This window comes from Triturus cristatus, chromosome 10 (assembly GCF_964204655.1).
Source record: "Triturus cristatus chromosome 10, aTriCri1.1, whole genome shotgun sequence".
Lineage (NCBI taxonomy): Eukaryota > Metazoa > Chordata > Amphibia > Caudata > Salamandridae > Triturus > Triturus cristatus.
Window position 1 is genome coordinate 1,184,827,743 of NC_140593.1, and position 21,030 is coordinate 1,184,848,772.

Genomic DNA, 21,030 nt, shown 5'->3' on the forward strand with positions numbered 1-21,030 from the left:
CACGTTTTCGATGTTTCTTGATCTAAGGGCCAAACTTAAACTCTGGCGAGCTGCTCTACAAGATTTATTGAACCATCCCGCCACAGGTTGTTTGCCCTTATTAGATTTCTCACCCTCAAGGGGTTTTATGAAAAACTTTTGGAGATTTAAGAAAAAGGTAGTATGGACCTCATCCATAGATGAAGGAAAATTATTACCAGTCAGTTGGGCATTCAATTTAGCCACTTCATCAGTTACCACTTTTTTAAGATCTTCTAATTTCTCAGGCTTTTCTATGAATCTACCCCATTTGACATGCCTCATGTTGTTTGATACGACAACATCCAAACTAATTTTTACTCCATCAATTTTAGGTTCTGTGGGCTCATTGCGGGTTTGTAGATCCAAGCACAGGGCGTTATGATCACTATCTCTTCGTGCGATTATAGTCATATCATTCAATCTAGCCCAAATCCTTATATCCACCAGAAAATAATCTATGCGACTAGTGGATCTGCCATTGTCAAATGTGCTTGCGCCCTGGCGGTCTGACCGGTACGTCCATTGGCAGCTCTGAGCCCTCTCTCTAAGCAGAGTGCTTTAAGTTGAATGGCCGCGGCAGTCCATCTCTTGACTGGGGGTAGATCCAGCTGGGGAACACCCCACCTACTATCCTCCTCTTCAGCAAGAAACTGGTCCTCCGGGCCAAGCGGCTCGAACGGCGTATTAAAATCACCACCCACTACAATAAGCTTCTCCAATGGTAATGCAGAAAGGTGATGGTCTAGGGCGGATGTCACATCAGAAAAGGTGCCTCCAGCCGTCCCTCTAGCATAGATATTTAATATAACTATTCCCTGGTCGTTGGGCCAAGTGATATTTAGTGACAAAATGTCATTAGATTGGAGACTATGTTGGTCAATCTTGCAGCATAGGGATTGGCGGATCCAAGTTATCAGGCCACCTGAAGGACGACCTTTAGTTTTTTTGGTAGCAGGTACGTAGAAATTAAGGAAACCCAGACGATAAACCGGGTCCATTGACCACGACTCTTGAAATAAAATTATGTCGAACTGGTCGACGAAAGTGTGCCATTCGGTACAATGTAGTTTATTGCCAATTCCTGCAAGGTTCCAAGATAAGAAGGACAGACGTGACTCAGGTTCGAAAGGACGAGAAAGCTCATTTAACGTTGGTGAACTTTGAGACTCACCATCAATCCTATTCACGTGATCAACACTACTGCATGGGATACCTAATAATTCATTTATTGATGCCTTTGATGCTATATCTCCAGATCCTAAATGGTTGGGTGATATTAATCTATAAAGTTCCTTTGCAATTGGCTGGGTAATACTGAGATTGCTTGTTTCAGTATTGTCTTGGCAACTGGCTGAGGCTATAGGAATAGATAAACTATCGTACGATATCGATACATTATCCTCGATTCTAACCTTCCCATCAAGTCAATCACAATCATTCAAGTCTGACAAAACCCCGAACCTATTTTCTATGTTAATGTTCCACATCCTGGCAGGGTCACTCCCGCCCCCTATACTAGGCAATGGAGTCCACCTTTTCCTCACTGCCACTCGGTTAACTTCCCAATTCCTCCCACAATAAAACATTTTTAGTGTTAAGGGAATGATAGTACCATGTCTCTGCTGAGGGGGGAATATGTTGTGCAGGACATTGGGGAGAACAGCTGGGTTAGAAAAGTTAAGAACCACACAATCCCCAGCGTACTTTTTAGGATCATGGCCTAGCCATGAGACTCTTCTTGCCATGATAATTTCGCCAGGTAGTTGTCGCGCTCCCCAGGGGGACATCCTCATGTTTTTTATCAACCAGTGCAAAGATTTACTAATGAGAGAAGGTGTAGTTTCTATTTTGTCAGGTGACAAAATAGGTACATTGGCAAGGACCAGTGTGGTAGGAAGGGCCTCAACAATACATTGGAATTGATCATTCGCTAGGCGTGAAACAAAACGGTCAATGGGAGGACCTGGTTTGAATGCCTTCTGGGGATTCTCATCAGTTCTAGATTGCGGAGGTGGGGGATTCACTATCTCTTTTTGTGTAGCCCTTCCCTCCCCACTATCAGGTAGTGCAATCGAGGTGCGGCGGCTTAGTACCGGAGACACAACTCTGGGCACTTCTTCTGCAGGTCTACTTAGTAAAGAACTTAATCTGGCTACCTCTGCCATTAATTTATCAATCCTGGCTACCAGAGGAGTAATAATACTCTCAATTTTGGTGTCAATCATATTTGCTATTTTCCTAGATAATTCATTCTCAGAATATTTAGCAACTTGTGACTCTGGTGCCTCTGCTTTCCTCGTACTTTTAGGTGCGGAGGTTGCCTTTTTTTTCCCTGGGCGGGATCCATTACTTCTAGCCTGGATTTTCCTACAGGCTCTAATTTGCCTGGTTCTAGGGGGAGGAATGGGAGAATCGGAATCAACTAATTCAGTGTCCGTATGCAGGTCTACATCAAGAGTAGGTTGTGAATTTACAGTTAGGTGGCCGCTTAACTCAGGAATATCGCTAACTAAGACCTCTGTTTCAATTGGGGTGCTACTATTAACCAATGAAGGAGAAGCCAGCAGCGAATCTGACAAGGGTGCTGGCAAAGGAGAATTTTGAGAGCCGTTTCACCCCAGTGAAACCCTCCTGTCGTTATTGATTTTGCTAACAATCTGCACCATGTAATTGTCCATAGTGTTCGCACTTGCTGATTTTTTTGATTTCGGCATACTACCACAGGGCTATAACAGAGTATAATAGTAATTCGTAGCGAATTCGTGTCAGCTGTAGATAGTTCAATTAACAATGGTGCCTTGCGGGCTAGAAATCAATAAAACACTCACTCAACCACAGTCAGAGGAGAAGTGGTCCGTCCCGTCCTCTCTCGTCCTCGGACGGCCTCAGACGGCCCGCCCTTTGCCCGGGCTTAGCCCGGCGCCGACCCGCGCGCGATCCAGCGTCGCGGGGGCTCCCGTTTAATTTATGCGCCTTCAAGCGCGATTGTGATGACGTCGGCGGGTTCGTCCCGCAAGGGTTGATGGGTACTGTGGTCTCACTGCACACAGCGGCCGCGTAGATGTTAGATGCGGCAGCGGCAGGGAGACACCGGAGTGCGCTGGCGTGGGCGTCCTCAGGTACTGGTGGAGGTCAACATGGCACAGGGAACAGGTAAACTAATAGTCCGCTTCAGGCAAGATCACCCCCGCTCTGCCGGGGCTCCCGTTTAATTTATGCGCCTTCAAGCGCGATTGTGATGACGTCGGCGGGTTCGTCCCGCAAGGGTTGATGGGTACTGTGGTCTCACTGCACACAGCGGCCGCGTAGATGTTAGATGCGGCAGCGGCAGGGAGACACCGGAGTGCGCTGGCGTGGGCGTCCTCAGGTACTGGTGGAGGTCAACATGGCACAGGGAACAGGTAAACTAATAGATGCTTGTTTATGTTGAATCTGGCTTGGGGCTCATCATCTAGAGCAAGTGTCATTTTGGTAAAGCATGAGCCGAGCCTGAAAGCAGTTAGGAGGCAACATGTAGGGAGGACCATGAGACCTTATCAAAGGCTTCTATGTGTCTCTTGGTATAGCGCAGGGTGAGTGAGGGTGAGTGCTCACTTGATAGCGTGGCTAAATGTTCTAATGTTGTCAGAGCTGAATCTGCCTTTGATGAAGCCAGTTTCAAAAGGGTGTATGATTGATTTAACAATAGGTTCAAATCTAAGGGCTAGAATGTCAGCATATATTTTGAAATCTGTGTTTATTAGGGAGATGGGGGTACTTTTTGGGGTCAGTGAGATCTTTTGCGTTTTTTGGGATGGCAATTAGAGTTGCCTCACATGTTGCACCTTTACCTGAACTAGAGTTGGCGAAGTGGGTAAAAAGGTGTTTGAAGGGAAGAATTAGATTTGGGCCCCATGTGTGGTATAAGCAGGTGGGAAAGCCATTTGGACCTAGTGCTTTCACTGCTTTAAGAGACTTTATGGCCTAATACATTTTGTTGTTGAGAAATTGGTTCCTCTAGAAAGGCTTTGATTCTATTGTCTATTTTGAATATAGGTAGGTTAATGAGATATTGTAAAGACACTTCATAGGTAGTGTGGGTGCTTCTAGAGTAAAATTTCAGATAGAATTGTTTGAAAGAGGGAAAATGTATTTTTCTTTAGTGGATGGTGTTCCTTGACTGTTGGTAATAGATGATATTTTCAGGCAGAGGGAGTTTTGCTTGGCAGTAATTTTCCAGATTTCTTATGACCACAAAATGTTACCTTTATTTTTATTGACAATGAAGTAAGCTTTATTGGTTAAGATTTTGTTGCATTTGTATTTTAGTTTTTCCAGGTAAGGGATTTGTTTTTTGTCTGGGTTGTGTTTTAATTTTCTCTGGAGTTCCATGATGTCATGTTCGAGTTTCACTAGTTTCAAATATATAGTTTATTTTTTCTTGACATAAGTTTGCTCATGTGCCCTCGGGTAGTGGCTTTAAAAACGATACTAATTGTTTGAGGATTTAGGCCTAAGTTCATGTTATGGTCTAAATAGTGTATGATACACTATTACGCGACCACCTTTGATGTGTCTGTAAAACGTACCTTTTGTCCCGAAGTTTTGTCCTGAATTTTGACCTCCCGTCCTGAATTTTTGTCCTGAATTTTTACACTCACCGTCCTGAATTTGCACCCATGCCAGTTGGTCACCCTATTTGTAGGAAGCGATGAATATTGATAGATGCCAGGAAGTTGACGTAGGTAAAGAGTGTTTTAACACCCAAACCAAAACTGACCACATCGGTTGTTCGTAGGCCAGCCCAGCTTCGAAAACGGTCGTGCAGGGGCCACCCAACATCGCACGCACCTGCTGGCAGCACCGCGTGCGTCTGTTTACCACTGTCCTGATTTCGGGGGGGGGGGGGGAGCTGAATCTTTAAGCAATAGGCAGAGTGGAGCTGCAGGGGCTCTTAGAAGTCGCAGTGAGAACTGGTCTTAAAAATTAATAGCATTAAGGCAGGTGCCCAGTTAACACCCTCCCACCATCTGTATATTGAATAGAATGTATATTTGTCGTTAAAATTGTTTCTGATGACAATTTGTGCTTAATTGGAGACTTGCTAATTTGGGCTGCTTTTTGGGCTGGAACTGGTCTGATTGGGCTTATTTTGGGCTTCTATTTGAGCGGCTTTGGGCTTGGGACGGGTCTAAAAATCTGGCAACACTGCTCACCGCACAACACAGGCAGTCCAGGACATCGGCTTTGTTCAGGTGAGGGGGGCTGCAGCCTTATTGTTGTGTCACACGGGCAGGATTAAGCCAGTTCCGCACTCCGAGGGGGTCAGCAGCTCCGAGGACAGCGACCCAACAAGGTCCACGAAGGTCCGTGGGAGGTTGGGGGGTAATGTTGGGTACACCAGCTCAGCGGATCCGCAGCAAGCCTCCAGGCCAGTGCCCTCATCGCAGGATCGGGGCGGACGGCCCAGTCAGGCCTCAGCCTGCGTCTGAATGGTCGCCCCTCACAGACGATTAATGCACTTGCAGTCGGTATGAGACCGGTTAGTTCACAGTCCAGCCTCTTCTTGGGCTCGTAGCAGACTACTAATTGCAGGATGCACCCCAGCCACAGCAGGATATTCAGGATTTAGCGGCCCGGGCACGGAGCTCCCTTAAGGTACGTCTGCTATGCTTGGCGGTTAGCCACGCCACCCCGCAGAGATGATCTTATATATGGGTTTTTTAGGTAGTTTTGCTGATCATAGAAAAATGGGGAGTTTTATAGTGCTTTCTTTTACCATTTGTATTAGAAAGTAATTATCAAAAACCAAATTCTCTTTCTAAATGTGAAAGTAAGTTACGCAGGGAATCCTGATAGTAATTGGGAAAATTTGGCAGTGCTAATCCCCCAGATGCTACATCCAACTGTAATATGGGCAACTTGACTCTGGGGTGCTTATCGTTCCATACAAATTTTCATAATCATTCCGTCCTATTCTTTAAAATAGGTACTTGGAATTTTCATAGGAAGATTACTAAAAAGAAACTGAAATAGCGGGAGCACTGACATCTTGACCATAGACACTCGGCCTATCAGAGATAAATTCAGTAAGGTCCACTTTCTCAATAATTTTTAACTTTTCCTAACATGGTGGCATAAAATGAGGAAAATAGTTTGTCATAGTTGTTTGTGACATAAATGTCTAAGTATCTAATAGGGTGTGGCCTTCGAGTATATATTGATGTGGGAAGATCAGACGGAGCTGAATTAAACGTGAGGTCCTCTTTTTTTACCGGATTGATTTTATACCCACCTATCCTTGTAAATTCCTGGATTTCTTCCATTGCATTCTGTATGCAGGACTCTTCAGTTTTAAGATATAAAATTATAGTGTTTGCATACAACTTAATTTTGGGTATTTTTTCAATAGAGGGCACAATCAACAAATTATTTTGCGTGCCTCATTTAATACTCACTTTCCCGGCCTCCGCACCATTGATAACAATTTTTGTTTCCGCCTGGCAATATAGATTTTTTTGTATTTGTATCGGCTGGGCAGGAAAACCAAACTTATTTAAAATCGCAAATAAAGCATACCAATCCACCAAACCAAAAGCCTTTTCCGCGTCCATCATTAAGATAGCCACTTTGGTTTTATTAACTGAAAAAAAAATCAACTGCTTGCATGAGAAAGTATGTATTAGTGGCCATTAGCCGTCCCGGTAGAAAACCATTTTGATCCGAGTGAACTATTTGTTGGCCGCACGGAGCAATCCTTCTAGCCCAAATCTTCATAAACAGTTTATAGTCTGTATTTAGCAGACTGATTGGGCAATAGGAATTTGGATCGCAAGGATCTTTATCCTTTTTAAGAAAAATTACGACAACTGACTCCTTAAAACTGTTAGGGGTCTCCATTCCATCCTTAATTTGATAAAACATTTTAATCAAAAAAGGGTTTGGTTCTTCCTGGAATGCCTTAAATACTTCGACCGACATCCCATCTGATCCACTAGCCTTTGCGTTGGACATACTAACTCATACTTCATAAATTTCGGATTTTTCTATTGTTTTATTCAGCCTCTCGGTGTGCTGCTGGCATATCTGGGGTAACTCCAGTAATTCTAGATAGGACTTTAGTTCTGAATCCTAAACTACTAACGTGTCTGCATAGATTTGTTTAAAATGGGCAAGGAATACCCCAGATATTGCCTGTTTAGCCTTTTCTAGCAGGTTATTGGAAGGATTTCTAACCTGGCTGATAGTCTGCACTGCTGTCTTACTTTTCGTCAACCAAGCCAGGAATCTGCCAATTTGCTGACTCTCCTCATAGACCTTTTGTTGATTGACGTTCCTGTCTGTGACCTTTTCTAACAAAAAAAAATCCTTCAAGTGATCTTTTGCTTTTATCAATTCTTGCTGTAATATTTTGAACGTATGTTCTGGAATACCTCTCGAATTTAGGTTTTATCTTGCCACCTTTACTGCGCGCTGTAATGCAGAAATCTTTTGTCTGTGTTGATTATTTAACCTGAGCTTATAGGCTATCGTCTGTCCTCTGAAGGTGGCTTTGAATGCCTCCCAGGCCACAAATATTGGGTCAGTGTTTATATTCAACTGAAAAAACTCCTGAATAAAAATCTTTGTCTCGGCCACCCAATTGTTGTCTTCCAGTAAGGATTGTCAAACTGCCATCTTGCTCTCTCTTTTGGTTTCATCCTCAGCTTTAGTATGAAGTAAACTACCGAATGATCCGAAAAGGAGCTAACCACTATCTCTGATTTGCCGTTAGCCAGCAGTTTAACAACAAGAATAAAATCCAAGGGGCATATTATCAAGAAACGCCATTAAAATTCACGCCGCTTTAGCGGCCGAAATCTGCCACTAAAGCGGCGATAATTGGCTTGATAATATGCCCGTGAGAATTCCCATAGAAGCCCATGTTCTGGTGTCAACATGGGCTACTATTGGAATTCTCTGCGGCATATTATCAAGCCCATTATCGCCGCTTTAGCGGCAGTTTTCTGCCGCTAAAGCGGCGATAATGTTAACGTCGTGCTTGATAATATGCCCCCAAGTGAGAAGCGGTTCTATACCTCGAGGAATAGCATGTAAATTGAGCAACACCAGGGTGTCCCTGTCTCCACTGGTCCGTTAATGCAAAATCCTTTAACAGTCTTTTTATTAGCCACGCAGTCTTGGTTTTTAACTGACATTTGTTCCTATTTGAGGTATCTAATGCTAGATCCTGTATATAATTAAACCCCCGCCCCCCAAAATCATTATGGCTTCCGTGGTTACTGCAAGTTGATAAATCTGCTCAAGCGCCACAGTATCATCATCTATGGGGCCATAAAAGTTGACTAAACTTAGCCCAATCCCGTCTAGTTTAACCTTCAGCCACAACCATCTCCCTTTTCCATCGCGCAAAACCTTCTCAACCTGCCAATCTAATGTATTTGATAGGAGAATTCCCACCCCACGTACCGCTAAATTAGCTGACGAGAAATACCCCAAAGAATATTTCTTAGGTAGTGTTATTTTCAGAGTGTCTGTCCTAAAATGCGTCTCTTGCAAAAATATTATTTTTGGAGAAAGGGATGCTGGTCAATTTAAAAACGCTGATCTTTTACGTGGATTCAATAATCCATTGACATTACATGTTATCATTTTTATGTCTTTTGACATTTGATCCATCCCCATTAACCTATCCCTACTTTGCCTACTCTGAAATTTCCTTCAATAAGCCTCGCCTCGCTATACAGTCTCTTCATAACTTGTATACATGACTGATACAATTCACTTTTCTCCTGTTCAATTTTACTGCTATATTCCCAACCCCCACCACCCTGCGCACCCTCCCCCAGAAATGTGGAAAACCCTTCTGGCCACGCTGGCCACATTTCAGCCCACCCTACGCACCTGTTGGGTGTCATGTCATTACACCCTTGGTGACTTTGCAACTCCTTATCCCCCCCAGCAATGCCAAAATGTTAACTTCCACCCATGAATCATTTTCATTTTCTAGAGGGGATTTCTTCCAATAAGCCCTGGGCATCTTCTAAGTTAGAGAAGAGATGAAACTTCCCTTTCACCAAAACACGGAGCTTAGATTGTTGCGCTATTGAGGCCAGGGCACCCTGAGCTTTAAACAAATATAGCATCTTTACGAATTGGTTAGGACACCTATGAACTGATATATACAATATAAATCAGTATTTTACAGTACAGAAACTACTTAAAATTGTAGCCAATGTTTCATATCAAATTCAAAACTTATCAATGCAATATTCTTTATATACAATTATTCTAAGTCACTTTATTAATATGGCGGGTTGTTGTAGGTTTAGTGGGTTGCCCAGTAAGTGTAGCTTGGACCGTGAGAAAACTTATACTCAACATCAAAGATGGTCACCCTATTGCCAAATGACATGAGACCTTGGGAATCCTGGATAATGTAGCCCATGCGTATTGCTGTCCTAGAGTGCATCCTGAAATGACACAAAGCCTTTCGCCAGACATTTCTGTCTTTCCTTGTACGGCTCCAGCCTTTCCTTCCTGGGCTTGGTCTAAATTCATTTAGTAGTTTTGGGGATATCTGTGTTACAAAAAATAGTTGTACTGGCTTTATGAGTTTAATGTTTGCTCATTACAATTTTGTTACCGTTAATTGATGGATCCCTTGAGAATCTAGAAACTGCTAATATCCTCAAAGTATAATAGATTTGATATATTAATTAATCAGATTTGAAAAAGAAGCCATTGTCTGATGTAGGAGCCCCTACAGTGGGTTCTAGAATGAAAGAGATCTGATTGGGCTGACAAAGCATGTGTTGGGCAGGTTATGCTTGTCATGGCAGGGGTTTGTGTATGGTTTATGTAAATAACTTTATCTGGCTAACTTCTGCGTTTCTTGGGATTTATTTCATGGCCATAACTTCAATTAGTGGTTGTGTAATATACCTATGACCAGAAGAAACCTTGACTTCCATTTACCAAGGTGTTTTCAGTGAAGTTGAGGGGTTGAATGATACAACGCATTCATCTTCCAAGAGAGCAACCCTCACCGCACATGGACTTTAGTCGGGTGCAGCTGGGTTAGACCAAGGGGCCTGGGCTATGGCCAGTCACTCTGCCCAACTCTCTATGCGCCTCTTCATCTGTTAAATAATCTGCCTTCTCAACACTATGCATAAGAAATCACGATTTGCTTTCATCAAGCTAAATCCAACAGTTCCTCACAGAGTCTCCTATACGTCTTCAGTGTCATTTAACTTGAGCACATCTGGGGCCAGATGTAGGACAATCATTTTCTCTAACACCAAAACTCTCAACACTGCTCAACTTCGAGATAGAATCCCTGACTTTTGAATACTCCGATGCATGTGACGTAAAATATCTTAATTAAAGGCACACTGATGCCACAACATCCATGAAGTTATCAAACATTACCCCTACTATAAGCCATGCCAAACAAATCTGAGATCAGCTGATAGCTGGTGTAACTCTTTCTACTGGGGCCAATGCAGAGAGCTGCTGTCAGGTTATGCAACAGCAAGTAGCAGCAGAATTCCTCAACCTTATACCCAAACACCACAACCATCTCTTAATGAAAGCATTACAGTTTCTCAACTACAAACAGTATAAAATTCAAAATAAAATGGTCAGCTGTTTTATCTACAGGTCTGGTCTTGCCTATCTACTTACCTACAAGATCTGGCCTCCAGTCACATCACTAGAGGAATGTTTCTCTTCTTGGTTTGCATCAGGACCACTATTTAGACTGTTGGAAAAGTTTAATCCAGCAGAAATGGTTTTGCAGAACACGGCCTAGATTATGATCTACCATTTCATCTGAGCAAATGCAAAAAAATATATTGTTTTAAGAGAACCCAAACAGATGCATAATTTTCTCCATACTTTCTTCAATTGGCTCAGTTTTCTACAATCTTGCCATGCCACTTAGTGCCTTGAAGGAACCCTACACACGGCGCTATCCAGGAAAATTAGAATATTCAAAATGAAAATAATAATCCAGTTGATTTGGGGTGCTGAAATGTGGATGTGTTATTAATCAGTCAATTAAGAAATTGAGAGCTGATATTTGAGTTAAAAGGAGTGAAGGATGACCTTGACTGAGGTCTTTAGTCAAGGGTTATTTGAGTGATTTATCTTATGATGTGGACATTTCGGGCCACAGGCACTCTCCTACAGAGGTCTGCCACAGGATGTAAAAATCCTGGACTCCTGATGGAGAGCACACATTATTTTCAGTGATCCTCCCAAATATTCACACACACACACACACACCCACGCACACATACACGTGTTACCATCCTTGTGGGGACTATGTGTAAATACCTGCCTTGTGGGGACTAACCTTTCCAAATGTTTTTAAAACACACTAATAACAGAAAAATGTTAAGAAAAAATTCATTATACAGGATCCTGCTTCAAATTTGCAAATATATTGTTATTTAATCGTGCGCACAGCACCATCCTTGTGGGGACTTGAACATGTGCTACCATCCTTGTGGGGACCTAGTCCGTAACACTATTTGTGATTGAATACAGTCAAAGGCACATGGCTAAATGTTTATTTTATCAACAATATACACAAGCAACATTATAATCTATTCATATATGAATTGCTGCATATATACTAGGGTATACATTAAAGACAGATTATGTTAATGTGCCACAAAATATCATATCATATGCTTAAAGAACCACACTTAAAGCTGCATTTAACCTATTTATTACTGCTGAAAATCTTAGGAGATAAGGGAACTAACACATAAAGAAATTAACATATGGAACCAAGGAATATGGTCAAGTGGTGTTTAAGTCCCCACAGAGATAGTGTGTTATTATAGCGATGTTCAAGTCCCCACAGAGATAGTGTGTTATCATAGCGATGTTCAAGTCCCCTCAGAGATAGTGTGTTATCATAGCGATGTTTAAGTCCCCACAGAGATAGTGTGTTATTATAGCGATGTTCAAGTCCCCACAGAGATAGTGTGTTATCATAGCGATGTTCAAGTCCCCTCAGAGATAGTGTGTTATCATAGCGATGTTTAAGTCCCCACAGAGATAGTGTGTTATCATAGCGATGTTTAAGTCCCCACAGAGATAGTGTGTTATCATAACGATGTTCAAGTCCCCACAGAGATGGTGTGTTATTATAGAGATGTTCAAGTCTCCACAAAGATAATGTTTTATTGTAGTTTTTTTCAAACCCACACAAAGATAGTGTGTTATAGCGATGTTTGAGTCCCCACAGATATAGTGCATGAATGTGCTTGTGTTTAAGTCCTCATTAAAATAGGGCCCGATTCACAAAGGTAAACTTAGACAAAAAGTCTAACTTTACTACTTTTCAGTATTCACAAAACCCCATAAAGAGAATGTGAAGTTAATGATGTTCAAGTCGAAGCAAACACAAGGAGATGATGGACGGAGTGGTGAAATCTTTCAGTCACTCACTGCCAGTCACAGATCTCGGTTGAAGCGATCATCGTTCTTTAGCTCACTTCACCACCCCAGTTCAGACCCAGCTATATGCAAATCAGTCTTGACCCTGTGCCTCATGGGAACAGTCCAGCCCAACTGCCAAGCCAGGTCTTCCCTGGACCGGAAACAAGCAGTCTGGGACCGGTTCCGGGATAACAGCCCCTCATCAGCCAGGCTAGCTTGAATCCAGTGGCAAAATGAGCAAGGGGCCCACGTCTGGGTCCCAATTTAGGGCGAACAAAGCAAACACAAGGAGATGATGGACTGAGTGCTGAAACTTTTCAGTCACTCACCCCCAGTAACCGATCTGGGTTGAATCCATCAGCTCACTTCGCCACGCCAGTTGAGACCCAGCTATATGCAAATCAGTCTTGACCCTGTGCCTCATGGCACCCCCTGGTGCTTCAAGTCGAAACAGAGCTTGCGTTTATTGACAGGAATGCTCAAGTCAACACAGAGATAGTATGTTTTTATGATGATGTTCAAGTCCCCACAAAGATAGTGTTTTATCGTAGTTTTTTTTCAAGCCCACACAGAGATAGTGTGTTATTATAGCGATGTTCAAGTCCCCACAGAGATAGTGTGTTATCATAGCGATGTTCAAGTCCCCTCAGAGATAGTGTGTTATCATAGCGATGTTTAAGTCCCCACAGAGATAGTGTGTTATTATAGCGATGTTCAAGTCCCCACAGAGATAGTGTGTTATCATAGCGATGTTCAAGTCCCCTCAGAGATAGTGTGTTATCATAGCGATGTTTAAGTCCCCACAGAGATAGTGTGTTATCATAGCGATGTTTAAGTCCCCACAGAGATAGTGTGTTATCATAACGATGTTCAAGTCCCCACAGAGATGGTGTGTTATTATAGAGATGTTCAAGTCTCCACAAAGATAATGTTTTATTGTAGTTTTTTTCAAACCCACACAAAGATAGTGTGTTATAGCGATGTTTGAGTCCCCACAGATATAGTGCATGAATGTGCTTGTGTTTAAGTCCTCATTAAAATAGGGCCCGATTCACAAAGGTAAACTTAGACAAAAAGTCTAACTTTACTACTTTTCAGTATTCACAAAACCCCATAAAGAGAATGTGAAGTTAATGATGTTCAAGTCGAAGCAAACACAAGGAGATGATGGACGGAGTGGTGAAATCTTTCAGTCACTCACTGCCAGTCACAGATCTCGGTTGAAGCGATCATCGTTCTTTAGCTCACTTCACCACCCCAGTTCAGACCCAGCTATATGCAAATCAGTCTTGACCCTGTGCCTCATGGGAACAGTCCAGCCCAACTGCCAAGCCAGGTCTTCCCTGGACCGGAAACAAGCAGTCTGGGACCGGTTCCGGGATAACAGCCCCTCATCAGCCAGGCTAGCTTGAATCCAGTGGCAAAATGAGCAAGGGGCCCACGTCTGGGTCCCAATTTAGGGCGAACAAAGCAAACACAAGGAGATGATGGACTGAGTGCTGAAACTTTTCAGTCACTCACCCCCAGTAACCGATCTGGGTTGAATCCATCAGCTCACTTCGCCACGCCAGTTGAGACCCAGCTATATGCAAATCAGTCTTGACCCTGTGCCTCATGGCACCCCCTGGTGCTTCAAGTCGAAACAGAGCTTGCGTTTATTGACAGGAATGCTCAAGTCAACACAGAGATAGTATGTTTTTATGATGATGTTCAAGTCCCCACAAAGATAGTGTTTTATCGTAGTTTTTTTTCAAGCCCACACAAAGATAGTGTGTTATTATAGCGATGTTTAAGTCCCCACAGAGATAGTGCATGAAGATGATTGTGTTTGAGTCCTCATTAAAATAGGGCCCGATTCACAATGGTGAACTTAGACAAAAAATCTAACTTTTGTACTTTTCAGTTTCAACAATCTAAACTTAGACCAAAAGTCTAACTTTACTACTTTTCAGTATTCACAAAGCCCTATACAGAGAATGCAAAGCTGATGATGCTCAAGCCAAAACAGAGCTTGTGTGTAATTACAGGAATGCTCAAGTCCCCACAGAGATGGTGTGTGACTATAGTATTACCACGGTCGCCAAAGCGAATGTGTGTGATTATAGACATGCCCAGGTCCCCACAGAGATAGTGTGTGACTATAGACATGCCCAGGTCCCCACAGAGATGTTGTGTGATTATAGAGATGTTATGGACCCCACAGAGATGGTGTGTGACTATAGTATTACCACAGTCGCCAAAGCGAATGTATGTGATTATAGACATGCCCAGGTCCCCACAGAGATAGTGTGTGACTATAGACATGCCCAGGTCCCCACAGAGATAGTGTATGATTATAGAGATGTCATGGACCCCACAGAGATGGTGTGTGACTATAGTATTACCACAGTCGCCAAAGCGAATGTATGTGATTATAGACATGCCCAGGTCCTCACAGAGATAGTGTGTGATTATAGAAATGCCCAGGTCCCCACAGAGATAGTGTGTGATTAATGGGATGCACAGGGATAACTGTTGGACCTGGCCCTTTTTGCATGGTCATCCCTAAACTTTTTGCCTTCCTCCTATATTTTTTCTGACCTGTTGTTGGCTGTTTTATGACTCTGGGCACCTTACCACTGCTGATCAGTGCTAAGGTGCATATGCTCTCCCTATGGTAAAATGTTTTTTTTTTTTTAATTTTTTTTTATTATTGAATCATCATCAATCTTAACAACTATAATAATACATATTTCAAGACTTGGATCAATCATATAACACAGAAAAAGGTAAATGAAGGAGAGAAAACAAAAACGCAGATGAAAGTGAAGGATACCGAAGCATAGCACATATAAAAAAAAAAAAAATGAAAATTCAACCCAGTCTTGATGATGATATCAGTATACCAATCTTTCAATCCATCAGGTATCGTTTATCATTCCATCTTTGACTGCCATTCAGCTATTGGTGCCCAGATTTGATTTCCCAATTTTTTTAACTTCCTTCCCCTTTTATCATAGAGTGCTTTTTCTAAAGTATATATAGCCAGGATGCGCGATAGCCACTGATGAAACGTAGGTGGATTTGGATCTTTCGAAAGAGATGCTATACACAGTCGACTTACAGTCATAGCCAGAAATAAAAATTCATAACATGCTGCGTCAGTGCCGTCTTTAACCACCCCTAATACCATGACTTCATTTGTTAATCTGATAGAGATCCCAAGTGCCCTATCCATGAATTGTTCTATCAGTTGTTTATACAGATCTAGCTTAGGGCATGCAGAAAACATATGGATAGTGTCAGCCTGCGTACTCTGACATCTTGGACAGGTTATACCACTTGTCCCACCCCAGCAAGCTATTCTATAAGGGGTAAGATATAATTCAAAAAAGGTCTTGTAATATTGAGTTTGCAAGTTTGCTACTCTTAAAATTGTTAGCAAGTTTTAACGATTTTTCAGGTTCGGTCTTTTCTAAATTTAACTTTCTTCTCCATTTCTCACAAGTGTTTACTTGATCATCCTTTTTATACAGACAGATTACTTTATATAACTGAGTTATTGTGCAGCTCCCTTCGCTTCTGATCAGCTCCATTATTTCTTCTTTCTTAAAATGCATATTACCTGCTTGTTTTTTAGATAATACTGATCTAATCTGCAAGTATTTGAAGAAGTCTTTACTCTCTATTTTATATTCTCGTTGTATTTTTTCAAAAGCCATCATACCCGTACTATCGATGAGATCTCCGATAGCTTTGGCCCCTAGATTATCCCAGCGTTTCATTACTGGGTCGTGGAACACTCCTGGCATAGCCGGATTCTTATAGAGAGGGGTATAAAAATTCATTCTTCCCATAGCTATCTTTTTCCGGACCATCGACCATACTGACCAAGCTCCCCCCAGAGTCTTAAACCTGTTTTTTTTATAATAGTTTGGGTCATAGCACAATAACGATCCTTTAGATCCCTCCAGTATCAATTCGTAGATATCTGGGATATCACCATTATCTCTCCACCTGTCTTTTATACTCCCTCCCAATAATCCCTTTATGTACTGCAGAGTTGCAGCTAGATAATAAGCCTTGAAGTCCGGGGTTGCTAACCCTCCCCTTTCTCTTGATAGGGAGAGAAATGTAATAGCCCTGCGTGTTTTGCCTTTTGCCCATATAAATTGATTAGAAATCCCATCGAGTTCTTTAAACCATATATTACCAAATTTTAAAGGGATAGTGCGAAATAAATACAATACTTTAGGCAGAAAATTCATTTTTATTACGTTGGATCGGCCTATCGTTGTTAAGTGTAAATTATTTATCTTGTCTAAACTTTCCTTAGCTTTCTTTATCACAGGGCCTAGATTTTCTTCCACTATCTTAGTTATTTCTGCTGTTATGGTGATTCCAAGGTAGGTTGCACCCTCTGTTACTCTACTGTCAGTTGACACAGCATATTCGTTTACCACTATCTGGGTCTTCCCTGCGTTTAATTTATACCCCGATAAGGACCCGAAAGACCTTGCTTCCCTCTCTATTTCTCCTAATGCTGTTGTAGGATCAGATGTAGTGATGGCAAGATCATCCGCATACCCCAATATTTTAGTGACATATCCATTTAAAATTATCGGAGGAATGCTTCTATTTAGCTCTATTCTTCTTATAAATGGATCTATATAAAAGGCAAAAAGTAGTGGAGAGCAGGGGCAGCCTTATCTCGTCCCTCGTTTGATCTTTATTAAATCGCTCTCTACCCCCATTACTCTAAGCCTGATAGTGGGTTTTTTATATAGAACTTTCAATGCCTCGATGCAGCCACTTCCCAATTTTGCTTTATGAAGTACTGTCCATAGGAAATCCCACGAGACCCTATCAAACGCTTTCTCAGCATCTAGTAGTATCAAGGCCATAGGGTCCCGTGAGACTGCCGTACCATCGAACAATGTGCAGACTCTCCTTATATGATCTGCCGTTCCTCTCCCGGGTATAAATCCATGTTGTCGAGGGAGACGATCTTGCCGACAATCATACTCAGCCTATTAGCTAAAATCTTAGAGTAGATTTTAGAATCACTATTCAAGAGGCTTATTGGCCTATACGACCCAGGGTCTTCAGAGGGTTTATTTTTCTTAAGAAAAACTACCATAGTTGCCTCCCCCCAAGTGCTAGGTGGTGTTGCCCCCCCTTGTACAGCGGCCATTAGCTTGAAGATATCTGACTGTAAAATATGAAGAAATTTTTTATAAAACTCCATTGGGATTGAATCCGGTCCGACTGCTTTTCCGGCGGGGAGTTCTTTGACCGCTGTCTGTATTTCTTCTACAGTAAAGCCTAATTCTAAATCATTTTTATCCTCTATTGACAGTCCCTCAACTAGGGCTGACTCTAAGTAACGCGCTATCTCTGCATCGTCAGGTTTAAGATCATTGGAGTATATCGCTTGATAAAAATCGTGCATGACTGTACAAATCTCTTTAGGCGTTGTAGCGATAGCACCAGTGTTAGATATCAATTTTTTTATATCTCCTTTCGTGACGTCACACAGGGATCCTGGTCACACAGGGATCCAGGTCACACAGGGATACATTTGTGAATAGAGGGTGTGTCAGGGAAGCAAGATGGCGTCTGGCTAGCAGCGGCTGAAGATCACTCCCTATCCCATCCGCATAACGCCCGAAATAAGCCCCTGGACACCCGACCCCGACCCGATGTACCTTGAATGGATTTGGCCCTGGGAGCTGGTCTGGATGTCTGGAGCGTGGTCAGGAGCCTGGCGGCAGCCCTTAAACTTGAAGCGGTGAGGTTCGTGGAGGAGCTGCAGACTCGGCGGCATCGGCGGTTGCATCGGCGATCCCGCGGTAAAGCTTCGGACGCTGCGGATGATGCGGACGATACGGACGATACGGACCAAGCCGGAAGCAAAAGCAGACTGAACTGCGGAGCTCAGAGAGCTCGATCCTGCAGTCCGCTTCACAGCAATGCATGGGGGAAGCCTATTCCCATTGCACTGCGTCCCCCATATGCCTGCTATGAGGCAGGCGTAAGGTTGTGATGCAGTAGCGTCCTAGAATCTGATAGATTTCACTGTGCCACTTCTACAAGGCTTTTTGCGGGGGAATACCCACCTTACATACATTATACCTGACGCAGGTATAATGTGGCGCAGGGCTTTATAAAGTGACGCATCTGCTTAGAAGCGTCACTTTGTAAATATGGTGCAACATGGCGCATTATTTATGCTTTTGCAGCCTCACAAAAAGTGATGCAACAGCGGGGCAAAAGTGTAACAAGGGGCTCATAAATAATCTCCTCATTTTGCAATTATGTTTGTGGTACCTTTGTGCCGAAGTAGAGAAAATGACTAATAGTTCTGTAACTACTCTTTTCATGAGAAAAGGGACATTTTCAAAATGGGTACATGTTAAATATGGTGAATGAAACAAATATTGATTCCAAAATATCATGTGACATAAATATGTTGTCAAAAATATCACCACTATAGGGGAACAGAATATCAAATATCAGAAGGCAGGTTTTATTGTATAGAATATGGTAATGAAGACAATTGTAATTAATATTGTGTACTTTAGTATACTTGTAATAAACATTGCTTTTATTAAATAAATATATATATATATATATATACTCACTTAAAAAACCATAGGTTTCACACACGTTATAGTTAGGAATTAGCATTTAAAAAACCTTGCAAATTCACTTAAAAAACAATAGGTTTCACACAGGTTATAGTTGGGTGGACATTTCACTCGTAAAAAACCAATGAAATTCCCCCGTTATAGTTAGTTCAGATAACTATAACTCGCGCGCCCGCAATCCACGGCTCATGACGTCACATATTACATCACTCATGACATGGTCAGTGGCATCACTCATGACATCACTGATGACATCATCCTTGTGATAGAGTGGCGGTATCATTTTAAGCTGTTGATTGTTTTGTTTTTATATTATGATGAATTTGATCTGCACTTTTATGGTATTTTTTATATATATATATATATATATATATATATATATATATATATATATATATATATATATATATATATATATATATATATATATAGATATATATACTTTATTCCCCAGAGACTGTTGATCTCTGCCCATGTGTCTATCTGCAGTGGTTGAATAGAAAACATCAGCAAAAGGAAGCTTTCCGGCGTTGCATGATTTTTGTCTTCAATGAAGCGCAGACCTATAATTTTCAGGAAAATCAGGACAATATACAGGAAACACTTTTATTTTGGCAGGAGCATCTCAAATATGAGGTGCTGCACACAATAAAATGTGTACAGCACCAGTAGTGACTATTACAGAAACAAGGATGTGATAGTAACTTGCAGAACATAAGGACAGTCACCAATGGAGATAAAGTGACTTCCTCAGATCTGCAAAATGTTTTTTGTCTGGCACTGTTAAAAGCAAATGGGGCACATTTATGTGAGGCTTGCATTGTGTTTGGACAACACAACATGGTACATGCATGACACAAACCTCTAAGTCAGATTTTTGAAGCAAAGTGGCTTTGCATGGCTCTGGGTGGTTCCAAAAATCTGGAGTAACGCAACGCAAATTGCAAATAGCTGCATTGCGTTACTCTGCCCTGGGAAGGAGTTGCATGGATGTTTCCATGCAACTCCCATGGTTTTTGATGCATCACCAGATTTACCAAAACTGGTAAACCTGGGAATGCACCAAAACATTATGCCTTTCCAGGGGAGGCACAGTAAGGGCAAATATCTATATTAAATAGGGGACGGGGGGAATGAAGCGCATCTGGGAGGCAGTAGCGGGACAACTGGTAGGGGAGAGGGGCCGTGGGGGCAGCAGCGGCGGGCGGGAAAATCTGGCACGCAAGCGGTATTGGAACAACCAGCAAACAGGGAGAGAGGCACAAAAAGTTGAAGGCACAATAACAGGGGCAATAACAAAATCAAAAATGAAGGCACAGTACCAGGACACTTACAAAAATGGAATGCACAAATAGACAATTACAAAAATGAAAAGCACAAATACCAGGACAATAACGGTACAATACCAGGACACAGACAGGTCTTGCACACAAAACGGGCACTAGCAGTGAGGCAGGCAGTGGCCTTGAACACCCACCGGCAGAGGAGACGTGGGGTTGGCGGTGGAGGCTCAACAGCAGAGCTGCTGAGTGAGAGAATGGGTCCCTGGCTGGGAAGTCAGGTGTCCTGCTCCATGGTGCAAGGGTGCCTGCATTGGTGTTAGACTGCCAAAAGAGGGGCAATGCAGGGGAAAGGACAGGAATGCACCGTATTGGATTAAATATGGCCGTTCCTGCCCTTTCCCTGTCACTCAGTGCAGTGTAGCAAGGTGACTTGCTGCACTGTGTCACTTTCTCGTAAATGAGCCCCAAAGTGTTGTGGTTCAAAACAATTAACTTACATTTTCCAAACAAAATTAATAAATCACCCATCACCATCTATATTTCCAGCTTTGAATGCTTAGTTTTACTGGACTATTTAAAGACATATAGAATTGCAAATTAATTCACTTGTTTTTGCTAAATCATTACATATGCTACACTTGCAACTGATCTGATATGGG